Source organism: Halichoerus grypus, chromosome 9, assembly GCF_964656455.1.
Source record: "Halichoerus grypus chromosome 9, mHalGry1.hap1.1, whole genome shotgun sequence".
NCBI classification, from domain to species: Eukaryota; Metazoa; Chordata; class Mammalia; order Carnivora; family Phocidae; genus Halichoerus; species Halichoerus grypus.
The window spans coordinates 90485450-90504391 of NC_135720.1; positions in this window are offsets into that span (position 1 = coordinate 90485450).

An 18942-nucleotide genomic window follows, 5' to 3' on the forward strand; every position below is an offset into this window, starting at 1 on the left:
CAATGTGATACGGAGTTTGAGAGAAGTTTGCAAAAGATAATAGGTTTACAGGGTAAGAAGTGTTCATGTTCTGTCTGGGAGAATTGGAAGGGGCTTATTTATGACTTCTAGAAAAAATCTGGCTGAGAGAAAAAGACTTCGAAGCTTGCAGAAGAGAAGGAAGGGAGAAGCCTGCCGGTGCCAGGCCCTTTTCAATCCTGGGAAATAGTTCTAAGCCAATTGCATGGAGGAGAAAAACTGACACTCAGGGGTCTATGACGATATGTGCAGAACATGTGTCCATGCTTAGTCTCTCAGTGGGCTGCAGCAGTACACATGCTTTTGTGTGGGACAGTAGAGACCTCTTCAGTAAACATTCTGGCTACTGCACCGTATGTCACGGGCAACAGGAGACATCACATCAGTAAGCTAGAACGGAAGAGTACAGCCAATAGAATATTCAGAAGAACACACTCTTAATTTTTTGGGTGGCTGGCTCAGTTTTTCACAGGGCATGCTAGGGCAGAACCAGAAAAATCCTGATGCCTGATTACCATTGTGATTATTTTCTCCCCTTGGGCTGGCATGTTCTGGGAAACACAGTTTCCACTTAAGTAATAGTGGAAGGGAAGGAACTAAGGAAATTTCTCCTAATAATAGAAACGGACAAGAAAGTGGCAAATAATATTCAGTATAGGCAAGAGTAATGGTCAGCATCCAGTAATGAATAATAGAAAGTGTGATTTCAAGGTAAAGGATTCTGAGATGTCAATTCGAATTCAAGGGTAGATTTTCATTTAATCACTCAATGTGTTATTTTAATACAAGTGAAATATTGGATATTATTAGGAAAGTTATTATCATGATAAAAGAAAGCATAATTTTCTTTCACTCAAAAAACCAGGGTGTGTTTTTAGGCAACATACCCAAGAAAGACAATAGAGCTAAACATAAATAAAGGTCAGTGGTAGAAGGTAATAAAAATTAGGGAATGGAAAACTTCCAGGTAGAAGCAGATTTGAAAGACTGGAGTCTGATGTGGAAAAGGCCCAGAAGGAGATAGAATAAAAGTCTGTTGCACAGTAAAGGGTGTGGGTGGGGAGAGTGTGGACTTGGTCATCAAATCTCCAAATTCCAGCATTATTAGGTAATCATTAAAACCTCAAAAAAATTAATTTAGGACAAATAAAGGAAAGATCTACCTTAAAAAATGCGTAATATACATATGCAATTCATCCTGAACAGGTTGAAAACTTAAATATCAAATTTACAATTTGGAAGAGCAAGATAATCAATTTCTAACAAACTTCAATAAACGTTTAGGCAGCTTGGGTGTTTTTCAAAGCTTTCATTAACGCATGGGGACCAATTAATATGGTCTCTACCTGTCCACAGACAGAATTGGGGTACTTGGTTGAATGGTATTTTTTCCATCTTTTGGGAGAATTGAAGTGGTTTGACATTCTACGGTCTCGTAAGACAGTGGATGCGTTAAAAATATAAACCCTGATATCGGACTTCCATTTTAGGACAACTTAGCAAACAGTGTCTATAATTCACGAGAATATTGTTGATAACTTTGAATTACAATCATTAACAATATTAACAACAAGAGATCTTTTTTTAAGGTAAAAATCACCATCTTATATAAAGCAAAGCACTCTATTCTTAGGCAAATCATAAGCCTCTTAGCCTGAGAGCAACTTGCTAAATAATTCTCAATGTGATATTTTAGTCTGAATAAACAGACGGCTTCACATATCATTTTTGCTCTAGTACGAACTTTATGTAATAGTAACAAAAAACCTGAGCCTAATTAGCCTCTTCCAGTAAAAGTATTTGAGAAATTTTCCATTGCCCAATACTTTCCCATGATGGAAAATACACTGCATGGGAGGTATGTGTAAATATTTGATTCGTGTTTTACTGATTTCAGTGTCACAACCTATCAATCATTAACACTTCAAAAAACATATACCTGGTTGGTTGTTTCCAAAGTACATTCTTTCCTGAAGGATTTTTAGACTCTTAGGTCCCTGGGGAACACCTAGTCTACTTTTTTAATGTCACAGGTGGTGAAAATGAGACCAAGAATGTTGAAGTGACTTTCACAGAGTCCTCCACCCAACCTCAGCAGGCTGCTAGGACCAAGAACTTCAGGCTCCCAACTCAAGTCTCTTCTTAAGATACTAAGGAGAATTACTGGTCACCTTTTGTTCTGAAAGAAGGTGTATGGAAATATAATAACATTGTCATAGTTGTAGAAATTGAAGTGAAGAAATTTAGAAACTTGCAGGGACTGGCATTTATTTCCAATGCTATTATAAGTGGTCACTTAATAAAATTAAATAATAGCCTCTATAGAAGGAATTGTGAGAATGGCAGCTTGACATTTTACTACTATGAAGTAAAGGTTCCCAACCTAGTGCCTAACATAGGGTCTGCATGTAAAAGTGTTAGTTGAATCTGATTGGGCAACAATACGCTGAGGCCTGACCTCGTGACAAAGTAACTTTGTCTTCCCTGCCTTATAAAAGAGCATCTACATATCAGTTTCCAAACCCCTGTTCTTTGGCTCATCATCATATTTTCGGTTTCTTAGGAGCAGAGGCAATGTGGCATGACCGATTGGTTGGAGCCCAAGCTCCAAGGCTCTGCTGCAGGATGAGAAGGTTGCACTGAGTTCGTGGGGTGTGGAGCATATACTCGCAATACTCTGCAGTGTCACTCTCTCCCAAAACATAAACTAATAACTACGATCCACATGGTGCTATTGGTGGGCACGCTTTGGCTTAGTTCCTTCAACAAAATAACTGTAAAAAATTCTAGTTTAGATCTTGGCCCTAGGTTTTTTATCTGTCAATAAAGAAATTATTAGTTAACGGAAATAGAAATTAGTTACAGTAAGAAAAACTTACCACTTTTAATTTCTATTTATGTAATTTTTTGCCCAGAATCAATTCAGGGAAATAAAAATGTTTTAATCCATGTTTTTATTTTCCTCATGCAGAATGATAATAAACTTCCTGGGTTCCATGATGATGGTAAGAGAAAGTACACCTTTTATTTTATTTATATAAATTATTTTATTTATACAAATTTATAATATTTTATTTATATTGAAATATAAGTGAAAATATGATTTAGACATATTTGAGAAGTCACATCAGGAGAAGACAGCTAGGTGCTTTGGAAACAGGCTGATCGGAGAGACAGTGCAGGCTAGTGTTGAATGCTCTATCTTAATTTTCTCACATGGGAATGGCAATAGCACCTAGTTCATAGAGTTGTTTTGGATATGAAATATAATGACATATGTTGGTTAAAAATAAAAGGACAGAAAACAATATACAATGCAAACACAAAACAATCAAAGCAAATCAAAAATAAAAAAAAAAGCTGGGGTGGTTATATTAATAACAGGTAAAGTAGATGTTGCAGTAAAGAATATTACCAGGGACAAAGGGGTTAAATCATTAAGAAGACCTAACAATCCTAAATGTATATGCACCTAAAAACAGAGCTTTAAAATACTTGACACAAAACATTGATAGAACTGCAAGGAGAGGGCGCCTGGGTGGCTCAGTTGGTTAAGCGACTGCCTTCGGCTCAGGTCATGATCCTGGAGTCCCTGGATCGAGTCCCACATCGGGCTCCCTGCTCAGCGGGGAGTCTGCTTCTCCCTCTGACCCTCCCCACTCTCATGTGCTCTCTCTCATTCTCTCTCTCTCAAATAAATAAATAAAATCTTTAAAAAAAAAAAAAAAAAAAAAAAAAAAGAACTGCAAGGAGAGGGGCGCCTGGGTGGCTCAGTCCTTAAGCGTCTGCCTTCGGCTCAGGTCATGGTCCCAGGGTCCTGGGATCGAGTCCCACATCGGGCTCCCTGCTCGGCGGGAAGCCTGCTTCTCCCTCTCCCACTCCCCCTGCTTGTGTTCCTGCTCTCGCTGTGTCTCTCTCTGTCAAATAAATAAATAAAATCTTTAAAAAAAAAAAAAAAAAAGAACTGCAAGGAGAGGGGCGCCTGGGTGGCTCAGTCCTTAAGCGTCTGCCTTCGGCTCAGGTCATGATCCCAGGGTCCTGGGATTGAGCCCCACATCGGGCTCCCTGCTGGGTGGGAAGCCTGCTTCTCCCACCCCCCCTCCCCCTGCTTGTGTTCCCTCTCTTGCTGTGTCTCTCTCTGTCAAATAAATAAAATCTTAAAAAAAAAAAAAGAACTGAAATGAGAAATATATAAATTCACAATCCCAGTTGGAGGTTTCAACCCTTTTTTAGTATTAATAGAACAAATAGACAGAAAATTAGACGAGATATAGAAGACTTCAACAACATAGTCAACAAATTTGACCTCTTCATTATTTATGGGAAACGTCATGCAACAGTGGCAGACTACATACTCTTTTCAAGTGCACATGTAACATTCACCAGGACAGACCGTATTCTAGGCCATAACACAGATCTTAATTAATTTAACTGGATTGAAATAAAATAGTACAAACTATGTTCTCTGGCTACAAAGAAATTAAAATAGAAATTAATAACACTAATATATGGAAAATTTTGAAATATTTGAAAATTAAACAACATACTTTTTTTTTTAAAGATTTATTTATTTATTTGAGAGAGCGAGAATGAGAGAGAGTACATGAGAGAGGGGAGGGTCAGAGGGAGAAGCAGGCTCCTCGCTAAGCAGGGAGCCCGATGCGGGACTTGATCCCGGGACTCCAAGATCATGACCTGAGCCGAAGGCAGTTGTTTAACCAACTGAGCCACCCAGGTGCCCAAACAACATACTTTTAAATAAAACATGGGTCAAACAAATATCACAATTGAGTTTATAAAACAATTTGGACTGAATTAAATGAAACTATTAGATATCAAGATTTGTGGGTGCAATCTAAATAGTACTTAGTCAGAAAATTTTATCATTAAATTCTTACGTTAAAAATAAGAAAGATCTCAAATTAATGATAGAAGCTTCAATCTTAAGAAACTAAAAAAAAAAAAAAAAAAAAAGCAACAAATTAAACCCAAAGTAAGCATAAAGAAATAATAAACATAGGAGAAGGAAGTAGTGAAATATAAAGCAGAAAAATATAAAGAAAAATCAGTGGACTGTAACACTTGTTTACAAAGGTCAATAAAACTGATAAATCCGCAGCAAGACTGACAGAAGGGGAAAAAAAAAGAGAGAGAGAGAGAGAAAAGGTTACTTGCCAATATTAGGAATGAAGTAAGAGACATCATTACTGTTCCTCCAGATACTTTAAAAAGACTAATAAAGAAATGACTAATTTTGTGCCAATAAATTTGGAAAGTTAGATGAGCTAGGCCAATTCTCTTGAAATCAGAAACTACCAAAGTTCATGTAAGAAGAAATAGAAAACTCAAATAGTTCCTATGTCTATTAAAAAGCATAGAAGTTACAGTGAAAAACTGTGCTATGAAGGAAACCCCAGGTTCAGATGGCTTCACTGGTGAATTCTACTAATTAATTGATTTAAGGATGGAGCAATACCAATTCTACGCAAGCTCTTCCAAAAAAATAAAAAAAGGAGAGAATACATCTCAATTCATTTTATGATGCCAGCATTACTTTAATAAAGACATTAAAAGAAAAAAAACCCACTAAACTCTATTATCCCTCATGAACATAGATGCAATGCAAAAATCCTTGACAAAGTCTTAGAAAATTGAATTCAGTGATATATAAAGCATAATACATCATGACTAACTGGGTTTATCCCAGGAATTCAAGTTTAGCTTAAAATGTGAAAATTCAGTCAATGTAATACACCTTATCAACAGACTAAAAATCATATAATCATTTTAATAGATGCATAAAATACATGCATGTATATTTCACTGTATGTTGCTCTTTTCACTTACCTTTGTTTTTTTTTTTATTTTCAATCTATTTTAACTAATGAATACTTTTTCAAATGGTATTACCAAACTCATATAAAAAGGCAGTTCTCCGTCCCTTTTGATTTTATTTCACTTTTGGTTTTTGCTTTCCTGAAACAATCACTTTCAAATACTTTAGCTGTTTATTTTGGTATTTACCTTCATGTCTGTAGGTAACATGCTCCTTAAAGTTTTTTTTTATTTTTAGACATCATCTATTGCTTTTCTATTAAGGAAGATGATAATTTTGTTCTCTCTTTCACACACACACATTCAGATACATATTTCTTCATGTGTCATATCCCTTAAAAATGTAGTATGGCTTTTTTTAGTTCAATCAATAATCTGTGTTTATATTATTATATGACTATTATTTGTAGTTAAGCCACATAGTGTACTATGCTTACACCTCTTGTTCAACTTCTTGTATTCCCTGGAGTTGGTACTATTTAGAGTTAGTGCTTTGTTTCTGTTGCTTACTAGGGATTCAACCACTAGTTCAACCCCAAATTCTACCTATGGACTTAAGAAATATCTCTTCTGAATAGCTCACACATCATATATTCATTTTTTCCTAGATGATACCCTTTCTTTTGCCTCCTTGATCCAATTTGGACTGTTTGCTTTCTAGGAATTTTAAACAACTGTAATCTTGGGAAATCTATTCACTATTATACTAGATGTTTCTTTCCCATCTCTTTCTCTCTTTTTTTCCTTCTATTTCCCCCCTTCCCCCTGGTCTTACTTTGGATCTGCTGTTTACTGCTGTCCCTGTGGGTTAATCCACTTAAAATTTTGTAACTATTGTTGTATAGGTACTTGGGGCAAAGGTGAAGATAAAAATATGGGTTCAATATGTAACTGGATCAAGGTCGTTAACTTTCCATAGATTTGGCTTGAAATACCTCAGGAAGTCATTCCTTTGACTCATGCATAAAGATATTTAGTCTTCCATAGAACATTCAGAACATAAAGTAAAGTCATGGGAGATTTAGGTATATGCTGGTTTTTAGTTTTTCAAACAAATCCAAATTGCCGATTCCTTGATAAAGGAATTTAAGGTGTCCAGATCTCCTCTTTGTACTTGTGATTCTTTTCTAAGTTTTATTTATTTTTTCTCAGTACAACAAAAAAGTAGTTAGGACATTGTGAAATAGCATAGTGAGATAGTAATGTTCTATATTTGCACAGTGCCTTTTATCCTGAAGGTTTGCCAAGTACTTTATAACTTGAAGAAGAGATTGTTTTGTTCTCAATTTAAAAGCGCCTCATTCTGTGATGAAATATTATTATGTTATGAGGTACAGCTATACAAAATATTATTTTAATGAAAGAAACACACCTTTGGGGGAAATAAAAGAATCAGATGACCTTTGCTGACAAAAATTTTCAATGGGCATAGCTCATTAGGCTTTCAGTTTCTTGTAGGATGGCATCTAAATTCTACCGGGGAACTTAGTCGGATTTCTTACTTTGAGTTGGGGATAAATGTTATCCGTCATTTGGTTATTGGTAATATGCCTTATAGCATTCTAATACTTGAAGTCAGCATCTACAGACTAACTCAAAAAACTGTTCCATTAAGATTGCCCAAAGGTTAGAGGCATAAATAAATAAAAGGTTTTGACATGAAAAGTATTATTTTGTAATATTTATAGTGTCCAAGGTAATAGTAACCCTAAGGTTTTACCAAGGATGTTCATATATGTGTCTCAAATTTTTAATATCACAAATGAATCCTAAGAATACAGAGCCACATAAGGTAGTAAAACTAGACGTTCAATTTTTTTTTAAAGACTCTATTTATTTTAGAGAGAGAAAGACATCATGAGTGGGAGGGGCAGAGAGAGAGAGAGCGCGAGCATCTCAAGCAGACGCCACGCTGAGCGCAGAGTCCGATGTGGGGCTTTATCCCAGGACCCTGAGATCATGACCTGAGCCGAAACCGAGAGTCGGTCGCTCCATCGACTGCGCCGCCCAGCAAAATATTCTATTTTGTAGACTACTCTTTAAATTCTGTAGTGACACTTCTGGCAGTCCCAAACCAGACCTGCAGCTGAGAACCAGAACATAAACATAAAAAAGCATCTGAGTAGTCACAATAGATGGCAAAAAAGCTAGCACTTTATTTGTGGTGGAGACTTGCCAGTTCTCACATTTAGCAGATATTCCATTCCACAACTGTTTATAAAAAAGGAGAGGCTGCTATTGGTAGGCACACTAACAGCAGAGTCTATACTATTTTAGAAAGATTTCCAAAGATGAACAAACAAATCTGTATTGCTAACTACTATTAAACAGAAAAGTGATTCTTATTGGACTTCACTTTTTCCAACTATACTGAAATTTTCTTTTTTCTTTTTCTTTTTTTTAAAAAGATTTTATTTATTTGTCAGAGAGAGAGAGAGAGAGAGCGCGCGTGAGCGTGAGCTCCCGCAAGCACAAGCAGGGGGGAGCGGCAGGCAGAGGGAGAAGCAGGCTCCCCGCTGAGCAGGGAGCTCGATGTGGGGCTGGATCCCAGGACCCTGGGATCATGACCTGAGCTGAAGGCAGATGCTTAACCGACTGAGCCACCTATACTGAAATTTTCTTGCATGAAATAAAATCCCCAACCCACATCAATTTAAAACCCCGCATTAGCTGAAAAGCTCGGGGTTATGTTCGAAATGCATCAAAACTCTCAGGTATAGAAAATAGGATGGATTACACCTTACCTAATTAATGGCAATTTCATCCATGCATTCAACAAACATTTTATTGGTTGCATACTCTAAGTGCTAGGTACTGTTCTTTTGAGAAAAATACGTTAGTGACCCAAAGAAACAAAATCCCTAACCTTGTAGAACTTATATTCTACCAAAAAGAGACAGATAATAAGAATAATAAATTAATGAATGATAAAGTGTGTCAGAAGATGTTAAGTATTATGGGGGAAAAATAGAGCAGGGTAGAGGGACCTAGGGAGGCTGGAAACATTGGGGGTGATTGCTGTTTTAATTAGGGTGGCCAAGCTAGGCCTTACCGAAATGGTGACTTACACAAAGACTGGCGGAGGTGAGGGCTATCTGGGAATAGAATTCCAGGCTGATGAAAAGGTCGATGGGAGTCTGCTTGCTGTATTCCAGAAACAGTAAAAAAACCAGTTTGTTGGGCAGAATAAGGGGGAGGAAATATAGTCAATGACTTGGAAAGAGGAGTATCCACCATGTGCATTTTTAGACCATCTTCAGGAGCTCTTGCTTTTCTTTGGAGAGAGATGAGGGGCCATGGTGGGTTTTGAGGTAATGTGACATCCTTTAGAAGGATCCTTATGACTGCTGGGTGGAGAATAGATAACAGGGGGTTTAGGGTAGGAAGAAGAACAAGGTAGGCAGGAAATTGCAATAATTCAGGTGAGAGTTTGTGCAACTTCCACATACATTAAACATTTTATTAAAACATAATTCTCTACATCTATCCTTATATTAAAAGTCATCACATGTTCTTAATTCTTATATGCAACATGACATAACAAGAGTGTCTGCCATGCACCCAACACTTTTCCAGGGAAGCTACCTATGCCCAGGGTTTGCTTTAGCTCAAGTGTTTTGGAGTCCACTCCTTTCCTCCAGCCTGCCCTGGGGTGACTGGAGAGGGAATTGGCCTAAGGGCAGCCATCCATAGCCTGCTAATCTTCCAGGAGTGGGCCTGGGACAAAAGGCTCTCTCCCTTTTGAGCTGATTCAACCAGATCCTTCTCAGAATTTTAACTGAGACTGATGCAAAGAAAACTAGTTGATAACATAAAGTGAAAGGGACACACAGGAGCAGGTAGGTTAACAGTGGAATGGTAGAGTAAAGAACATTTGGGATGTCCTGTTCCTCAGACCCATAGAGAAGATTAGGAATCAGAAAGAACTTAACAGTTTCTGGCCCTATGACGTTGATTCTAAATGGTTCCTGCTTTTTTGGGGGTTTCCACATATGTTTGAACTTATATTACCATCCACGGTTTCGGGTAAATTGAAAGAAATCTCTCTGTCTAACAAATAAAGGAGCCTAACAGAAATTATAACCACTAGTGTATCAGTCTTCTTGCATTCGTGATCATCTATAAATCATTTTAGGCTATCAAATCTTGCAAAAGATGTTCACTTTCTATGTCCTTAAGATGTAGTGGATGAGGACACAGATTTAGCAGCCAGACTGCCTGAGTTCCAAGGCCAGCTCCATCCCTTACCACCTATGTGATTTGGGGCAAGTGATTTAACCAGCCTTTCTCAGTTTCCACATCTATAAAAAAGAGATAACAATATCTCTTGGAGTTGTTGAGACACTTAAATGTGTGAATATGGAAAGCTCTCAGACAATATCTGGTATGTAGCAAAGACTCCAGAAGCATCGTGTCCTGATGATGAAATACACCATTATTCCTAGGTGATAAAAAAATACTCCAGGTGACTGCTATTGCGTGTGAGTTAACTGCTATTGCTAAGACAATGGTATTTACTATTAGATTCTTTCAAATAGTTAGACAACTTCTACACTCTATCTGGCATGTTTCAGTTAACAAGCCTTTGTTAGAGGCACCCAGGTGGCTCAGTCGTTGAGCGTCTGCCTTCGACTCAGGTCATGATCCCAGGGTCCTGGGATCGAGCCCCACTTCGGGCTCCCTGCTCCGCGGGAAGCCTGCTTCTCCCTCTCCCACTCCCCCTGCTTGTGTTCCCTCTCTCGCTATCTCTTTCTGTGTCAAATAAATAAATAAAATCTTTAAAAAAACAAACAAACAAAAAACCAAGTCTTTGTTAACTGCAGAGCAACCGTTACCTGTGGGAAAGGGGGAACAAGCAGGCACAGCGTTTGGTACTTGCTGGTATTTGGTGCTGGTGAAAGTGATGCTGACACTCAAGGAACTCAAAACTTACTCATGACCAGAGTCCAAGCTCCGTGAGAACTTAGAGGACTCTGTTTTTGGTTTTAACTGCTACATACCAGCACCTGGAATATAGTAGCGCTCAATAAGTCTTTTTTGAACAAATGAGTAAATGTTGAATAAATGAAAAGTAATCACAGTGAACAAGAAGGCAATCAGAGGATTTTGAAGTTAGGAGAGAGTTATAAATAAAGGGCTATAAAAACACAAAGGGATGGGTAATAAATTCCGACCAGGGTGTTGGACCACGAGTATGAGGATGGAAGATTCAACATCTGAATTGGACTTTGATGAGCAGAGTTTTGACAAATGGTCCAGTGGGCTGGAGCTCAAAGGGAAAGCCTTCCCACCAGAGAGAATTCTAAAGGATTAGAGATATGAAAGTGTATATTCAATCTGAATTGAATTCGTCTGGGTGGTTGGAACTGAGAGAAACTGGTGGAGGACAAGAGCAGTCCAAAGGGTATGACAAGAGATAAGACTGAAAAGGTTGTTTGGAACCAGAATGTAAAATGACCTCCTGTCTCATAGTTTGAATTTAATCATTTAGGCATGAAATTAAAACAAAAATAGTTTCTATTGAATTACAAACATATAAGTTCACAATATTTAAGTAATATCAAATATTCATCAAGACAACATAGACCTAATAATCTCTGAGATTTTATTTATTATTTATTAATTTATTTATTTTTAAAAGATTTTACTTATTTATTTGTCAGAGAGAGAGAGAGAGAGAGAGCACACAAGCAGGGGGAGTAGCAGGCAGAGGGAGAGGGAGAAGCAGACTCCCCACTGAGCAGGGAGCTGGATGTGGGGCTTGATCCCAGGACCCCGGGATCATGACCTGAGCCGAAGGCAGACACTTAACTGACTGAGCCACCAGGCGCCCTAATCTCTGAGATTTTAAAAGGTAATTCTCATGATAGTGTGGACAGAGACTAGAGAGAGAGACTAGATTTGGAGGGACAGTTGGTTTTTGCACTAAATCTTCTAAGACATAAATGCTTTTAGGATTTCTGGAATTTCAACAATGTTAACTCCATTAATCATTTTCAATTTCTGCCACAGCTTCTATAGTTAATAGTGCTTTTAAACTCCTTTTCTTCACTAGAGAGTCAATTCAAGAAATACATATTGTGGTCCTTTGAAGCGTTGTGTGCTTGGGGCAGGCAGAGCAAGACAGAACAAGAAGCTTCCCATCTAGTGGAAGGTAGATCTCAGGCTCAGCCTTAAAGAGTGAGTTATCAAATTTTAGATTTTTGATAATCTGGTTAAAAAAAAGGTATTTCAGTGCATTTTTAACTTCTTGTCTCTTTTTATGAGAGTGGATATCATTTCATATTTCTAAGGGCTCTTTTCTGAGAAGCCTGATCTAGGCTTTGCCCATTTTGTCCATTTGGATTGTTGATCTTTTCTCATTGGTTATACATGAAGGGAAGTAGTTGCTCATGTTATGAATTGCAATATTTCCCCCACTCTCTCATTGGCCTTTGTTTACAGTTTTCTTATTCAGAATCTTTAAATATAGTCAGATATATCCATTTTTTCTTTTTTGGCTTCTGGGTTTGGTATCATATTTAAAATGGCATTTCATACTTATAGGGGCACCTGGGTGGCTCAGTCAGTTAAGCGGCTGCCTTCAGCTCAGGTCATGGTCCCAGGGTCCTGGGATCGAGCCCTGCATCAGGCTCCCTGCTTGGCAGGAACCCTGCTTCTCCCTCTCCCACTCCCCCTGCTTGTGTTCCCTCTCTTGCTGTGTCTCTCTCTGTCAAATAAATAAATAAAATATTTAAAAAAATGGCATTTCATACTTATAAAAATGCTTCTATGTTTTGGTATTTTTATAATTTCATTAACCCATTTAGAGTTTATTTTGGTTTAACTTTTATTTTTTTCCCCAGTGGTGACCCAGTTATCTCAACACTGTTTATCACATAATCTATAATCCATCTTTCCAGCACTAATCTGAAATTCCATCTTTGGTTCGGTTCCATTTGATCCTGCATTACCATTTAATTCTCATAGCTTTAAATTTATTTATGCTATTTGTAATATAAGTTTTAATGAAAGTTACTCTCCCTTATCTCCCATTTAATCTTCCAGTCTTTCCCAGTTTTTTATTAGCATCAATTGTGATCTTTTCCCTTGATGATTATTAATTTTTTCACATCATAGATCCTCTCTTTTAAGAATCATGTTGGCATTTGCATTGTTTCACAACAATGCTACAACATGTATTTGGACTGAACGCATATTTGATCTGAAGTCCACTATTTCTCTGATCTTTTCTTCACCAGGCTCTAGCCATCCTACTCTTTTTCATTTTTCTCAAACACTCCAAGCTTTTTTCTACTTCAGAGCTTTTGTATCTGCTGTTCCTGTTTCCAAGAGATTTCTTTTCTGATTTTTGCCTGCATGGTTGATTCCTTTTCATCACTCCGCTGAGATGTCAGTAGTCTGACAAGCTTTACATGACCTCTCTGGTACCTCCCACCCCACCCACCCCCATTCCCAGATGCTTCATTTTGTTTTTTGCAAGGGTTTATCACCGTCTAATAGGATTCTGTTTTATTGGTGACTTATTTATTTCCCTTATCTTTCCACTAGAACATAAGTTTTGTGAAGGCAGATACTTTGTCCATCTTTCTCGACATTTTATCCCCAGGGCTTAGCGCTGTGAATGGCATATGTTAGGCCACTAATATTTGGCAAATAAATATATGTTGAATGAATGAATTAATAAGTTCTTGCTTTTTCTAAGAATGTCTTCTTATTCTTCAAAACTCTGTGGAGTTGCTGGGCCTTCAATCTCAATCAGCAGGCTCTGGGCCAATCCTCCTTCTGCCTTTCTGTGTTAATTCTCAGCCTTGTTGTTTGGGGAATGGTGGTCATTGCTTCATTCCTTTTAAGAACAGGCAGGGTCCCAAGGAGGCCAATCTGGGGTGAAGGAGCAGCAAAACCTAGGGGTAGAGGGTCCTTGGTTACAAGGGCCAGCATACTTGCAAATGGAGTGGGTCAATTCATTTGTTTTGAAAACAATTGGTTTTGATGTAAATGCCTTGTTAATAACCAATGCTATATGGTTGCTTTAAGAAATAAACATTTTTTATATATATAAGTGATGAATCACTAAATTCTATTCCCGAAACCAAAATTACAATATATGTTAACTAAATAGAATTTAAATAACAATTTGAAAAAATTAATAAAAGGTTTATAGGTAAACTTAAAAAAAGAAATAAACTCTTTTTTCCTCTCTGTCTCTTAAGACTTGCAACAAATTGCATATACTATGAAATTAATTGTTTTCTGGTTGATGTGTTATTAAAAATTGCCACACGCTTAATCAGCGTAATTAACTGGATTTCTGAAGTGAAAATATAAAGTTGGGTTTTTGAACAAGGCAGGCTGAGGTAAGAAGCCAAGAATTGTAAGAGTTGAAGGTTGGTGCCAAGGATCTGAGATAACTGGGGGTTCTTGCTGATCGCGGCGAAGACTTTAGCTGGTTATAGCCTTTGAAGCAGGATGCTAAGGTCTGGAGACAGTTCTGCTTCTCAGCATCCCTTTAGCCCTCAGTCTAGGCAGGTCAAGGCAGATACTCCACTCTCTTCTCCCTGCTACCACCTGGCCAACAATCTCTCTTGATGTTGTTAGCAGTAGGCGGAGTCCTCAAGGCAGCAGGGAGAGAGGTGTGTGTGGTGTGTGTGTATGTGTGTCTGTTTGGGGAGGGGAAGGGAGCTGTATAGCAGGGGATGGTGAGAGGCAAGGTGGACTTCCAAGAAGGAAACTGGGTCCTCTGTTAGCTCCAGGGTCTTCTTTGCATATTATTTTTTTCAAGGCCATCCCCTTACTTCATTCTTTCCTCCACCTATCCATTCATGCATTCAGTAGATTCATTGACAATTTTTTTTTGAGCTCCTATTATTCTAGGCATGGGGATACTGTGGTGAAACAATGAAGTTCTTCTTCTCATAGAGTTTACATTCTAGTAAAGAGACGGATAAAACAGACAAACAAATACACGATATTTCATTTGATAATAAAAGCCTGGGAGAAAATAAAGTAGGGTAAGGAAAAAAAGAGTGAAGATGTTGGTGGGGCTACTTTATATAGGGTGGTTAGGAAAGTTCTCTCTGGGTATGTTTGAATTTGAAAACAATAAAGGGTGACCTACTGTGGTTTTCTGGGGAAACTTATTTTATAACCCATTAATGAGCCATGATACATGGTCTGGAAAATTCTGATAAGACTTTGATAATTCGGCAAGGTTTGAATTTTATTGTAAATGAAATGGGAAAACGTTAGAGAATTTCAAGCAGAAAAATAACATGATCTGACTTATATTTCAAAAGAATTGCTGTTGTATAGATAAGAAATAGACTTTGTGGGTGCGTAGGTTGGGGGAATGTAGAACCTGGGATACCTGTCCATTCAGTCCTTCCTATCATTTTATTTATTTGTCACCATTAAAATTCATTAAACTTCCTTTATCAGGTATGCTAAAAATAGGGCAATAATAGCCAGCTTTTATTTATTTATTTATTTTTATTTTTTTAATTTAATTTTATTTTATCAAGTTATGTTAGTCACCATACATCATTAGTTTTTGATGTAGTGATCCATGATTCATTGTTTTCGTGTAACACCCAGTGCCCATAGCCAGCTTTTAAATAGAAGTCTCAAAATTGGTATTTTCAAATGAAACAACACATGGAAAATCTGACAGAATTGGTGCTCAGTAAACTTCAATGTTCTCTATCTATCCTTCAGTCTTAATTGAATCTTCTCCTTGGCTGAACAAGGTTTATCTGTAACAGAGTCCAGTTTCTCTACAAATCTCACTTAATTGTTCCATCTTGGTTGGCCTCAGGCCGTCTTCCTTTGATGCCACACTTATCTTCCGGGATCTCCACCCACACAGCCCATGTCTTGACTCAGCTTGTATCTCCATGGTAGATCAGAGCTTTCTGTCCTTCATAAAGGGCTCAAGGCACATGATAACTTTGCCGTTGCTGCTGGTAGCAGAGAAGCTCTTAACTGTGTGTATCTTACCCTTTAACATAAGTAGCTAATGAATGAGAAACTGCTTTTTTAAGGAGGAAAGTTCCTTTGCAAAGAACAGAGTGGAAGCGCTTTTATCCAGGATGTGCTTGATATTTCTTATTTCTTTCTCCTTATTGGCTTTCCCTCCTTCTTCACTCCGCTTTGTGTCCTGGGAGGCTGACTTTAATGGACCACACCAAAGGCTCCTTCCCTCTCTGGTTTCAGGTTGGGTCTGGCAAACTGGAAACATCAGTGAGATCTGAAAATGACAGAGGAATGGGTTGGGAGTATTTATTCTTCCAGCTTCTTTATGCCGGATTGCCACTGATTGGCTTTGTCCCTCTGCTAAAGATCACGATTCCCGAGGGCAGCCCTCTGTTAACAACGCCAGGCATACCTCAGCGATACTGTGGGTTTGGTTCCCGACCACTGCAGTAAAGTGAGTCAAACGAATTTTTTGGTTTCCCAGTGCATATAAAAGTTATGTTGACACTATACTGTAGTCTGTGAAGTGGACAGTGGCATTATGTCTAAAAAAGGAAGGTCTATACCTTAATTCAAAAATACTTTATTGCTAAAAAATGTGGGCGACCATCTAAGCTTTCAGAGCATCAGAATCACAGATCACAGTTCACCATCACAAATATCATAATAATGAAAAGCTTTGAAATCTTGTGAGAATTACCAATACGTGGCACAGAGACGTGAAGTGAGCAAATGTTGATGGAAAAATGTCACCAAAATGCACCTTATAGACTTGTTCCATGCGGGGTTGCCACAAACCTTCATGTTGTAAAAATAGACAGTTTCTGCAAAGCACAATAAAGTGAAGAGCAATAAAAAGAAGTAGGCTTGTAGAGCTTCTCTCTCCGGTTTCTAGTAGCTCTCTCTAACCCTTCAGAGTCAGCGGTGTTAATGGCGCCTGATAGTTCCCAGTACTGGGGAGCTTCACCAGCCTTTGTGGGTTTCTCTTAACGCTGCCTACTCCTGTGTAAGTAAACGCTTTATTAAACTCTCTTCAGTTGTCCTGTTTCCTGCTAGTCCCACAGATGGATACACAGAGCCTTCTCTGCAGGAGTAGCTGAGTGGGAAAGTATAAACCTTTGTACAGAAAAAAACTTAAAACTATTCAAACATCAGAGACAGTTTTATCTTAACGTGATGGGAAAGGGGACTTTCAAATTAACCTATCAGTCTAGCCTATGGCCATCAACACATGTATACTTATGGCCTATATGCAGTCTATTCAGAGAAGAATTGGCATGGGGGCACCTGGCTGGCTCAGTCCGTGGAGCATGTGACTCTTGATCTTGAGGTTGTGAGTTCCAGCCCCACGCTGGGGGTAGAGATTACTAAAAACAAAACAAAACAAAGAGGAATTGGCAGAATTATTTTGAGGGGAGAGTGTTTTATATTAAGCATTTAACAGCTACTTGTGTGCTTCCAAGACCCACAAAGACGAGGCAGAAGGACGATTTCTTTATAAAATTATTTTTCACTGGCAAAGAAAGTAATTGGCTATGAATGAATAAGAGCTTTCTAATTGTGAGACACAGTGAATACCGGCTCAGTGTGAATCGTGAATATTCAATGAGAAGGAGTATTGGTTAGAGGTTGTGTGGCATGGCATTTTAGAACTCAGCTTCTGGAGCTGTCCTTTCTGGGTTCAAATCCTGCCTCTGCTATTTACTAGTTAGGAGGCTTTGGGCAAGTTACTTAATATCTCTGTGCCTCGATGTCCCATGTTAACATCGGAAAAATAGGAGAACCTGACTTACAGTATTGTTATGAGTAATAAGTGAGTTAATTTATGTAAAGCACTTGAAGTAAAGTAAGCATGAAGTTGCTGCGATAGGGACAGATTATTATTGTTATTTTTTTTTTTACAAAAATAACCTTATTTATTGCCTTTCCCCCCAGTTCTTCCCCCTTACGGGATGACACAATGAGAACTAATGGACAGGCCTATACATGGAGGTGTATGTTGTACTTAGGAGAGGAACCCCCAAAATATGAATCTGGAACATCTATAGAAGAGGGATGGCTGAGATACTTTTCCTTCCTACTGTAAACAAATTCTCCTTGGAAAGAGAAGGGGAAGGATTCTGGGTTTTTACTCTCTGTAATGTAAGTAAATGTCTCCTGGTGAAGATAAGACAAGTGTTTTTAGGTTTTACAACCCGTGGAATATCTCTATGGCGTGGGGTGTCATCTGTCCTTAGAAGTGTAAACACATATCTCTGGGGAGGGGAATTGTTTGTTATCTATTCAATAGTCTTTTAGATTTCAAGGCTTATCCTTTAACCTAAGTCCCAGTATAAATTTTCCATAAAGCCCTAACTGTTAGAAACATTAAAAATTTACTTCCTGACACCTGGCACATAGCAAACCTGTGTCAGTGTCAGCTATCAGGATCTTATGAAAGGTCAGAAGCCATGGAAACTGTGTGGTGACTTTAGAGAATTCTTCCTCCTGAGAGTTGTTTGATAAACCTATCAACATTAATGCAGCAGTACAGAGAAAGCACTTTCTTTTTTTTTTTTTTAAGATTTTATTTATTTATTTGACAGAGAGAGACACAGCGAGAGAGGGAACACAAGCAGGGAGAGTGGGAGAGGGAGAAGCAGGCTTCCCGCGGAGCAGGGAGCCCAATGTGGGGCTCGATCCCAGGACCCTGGGATCATGACCTGAGCCGAAGGCAGACGCTTAACGACTGAGCCACCCAGCCTCCCCCAGAGAAAGCAGTTTCTTTATGAAAGGCAAAAAAATGTATAGAATCCAGAGTTATTTATTATCATTATAATTATGAATGTAAGATGTCACATTTATGGAGTTAAAGCTAATCAGTTTATGAAAATGATCTCATTTAGGCCCGATGGCAATATCATAAGATGGGTACTCACTGCTTGCATTTTACAGAATAGAAAAATAAAGCTCATGAAGGCTAAGTAACTTGCCCCAAAGTCATACAACTAGTAAGTGGTAGAGCCGTGATTCCAATGCATGTTTATACGACTTCAAAACTCATGCTCTTTACTGATGCAGTTGGAAGCTGCATCTGTGCTTTCTTGCTTTCTTTCTTTCTTTCTTTCTTCTTTCTTT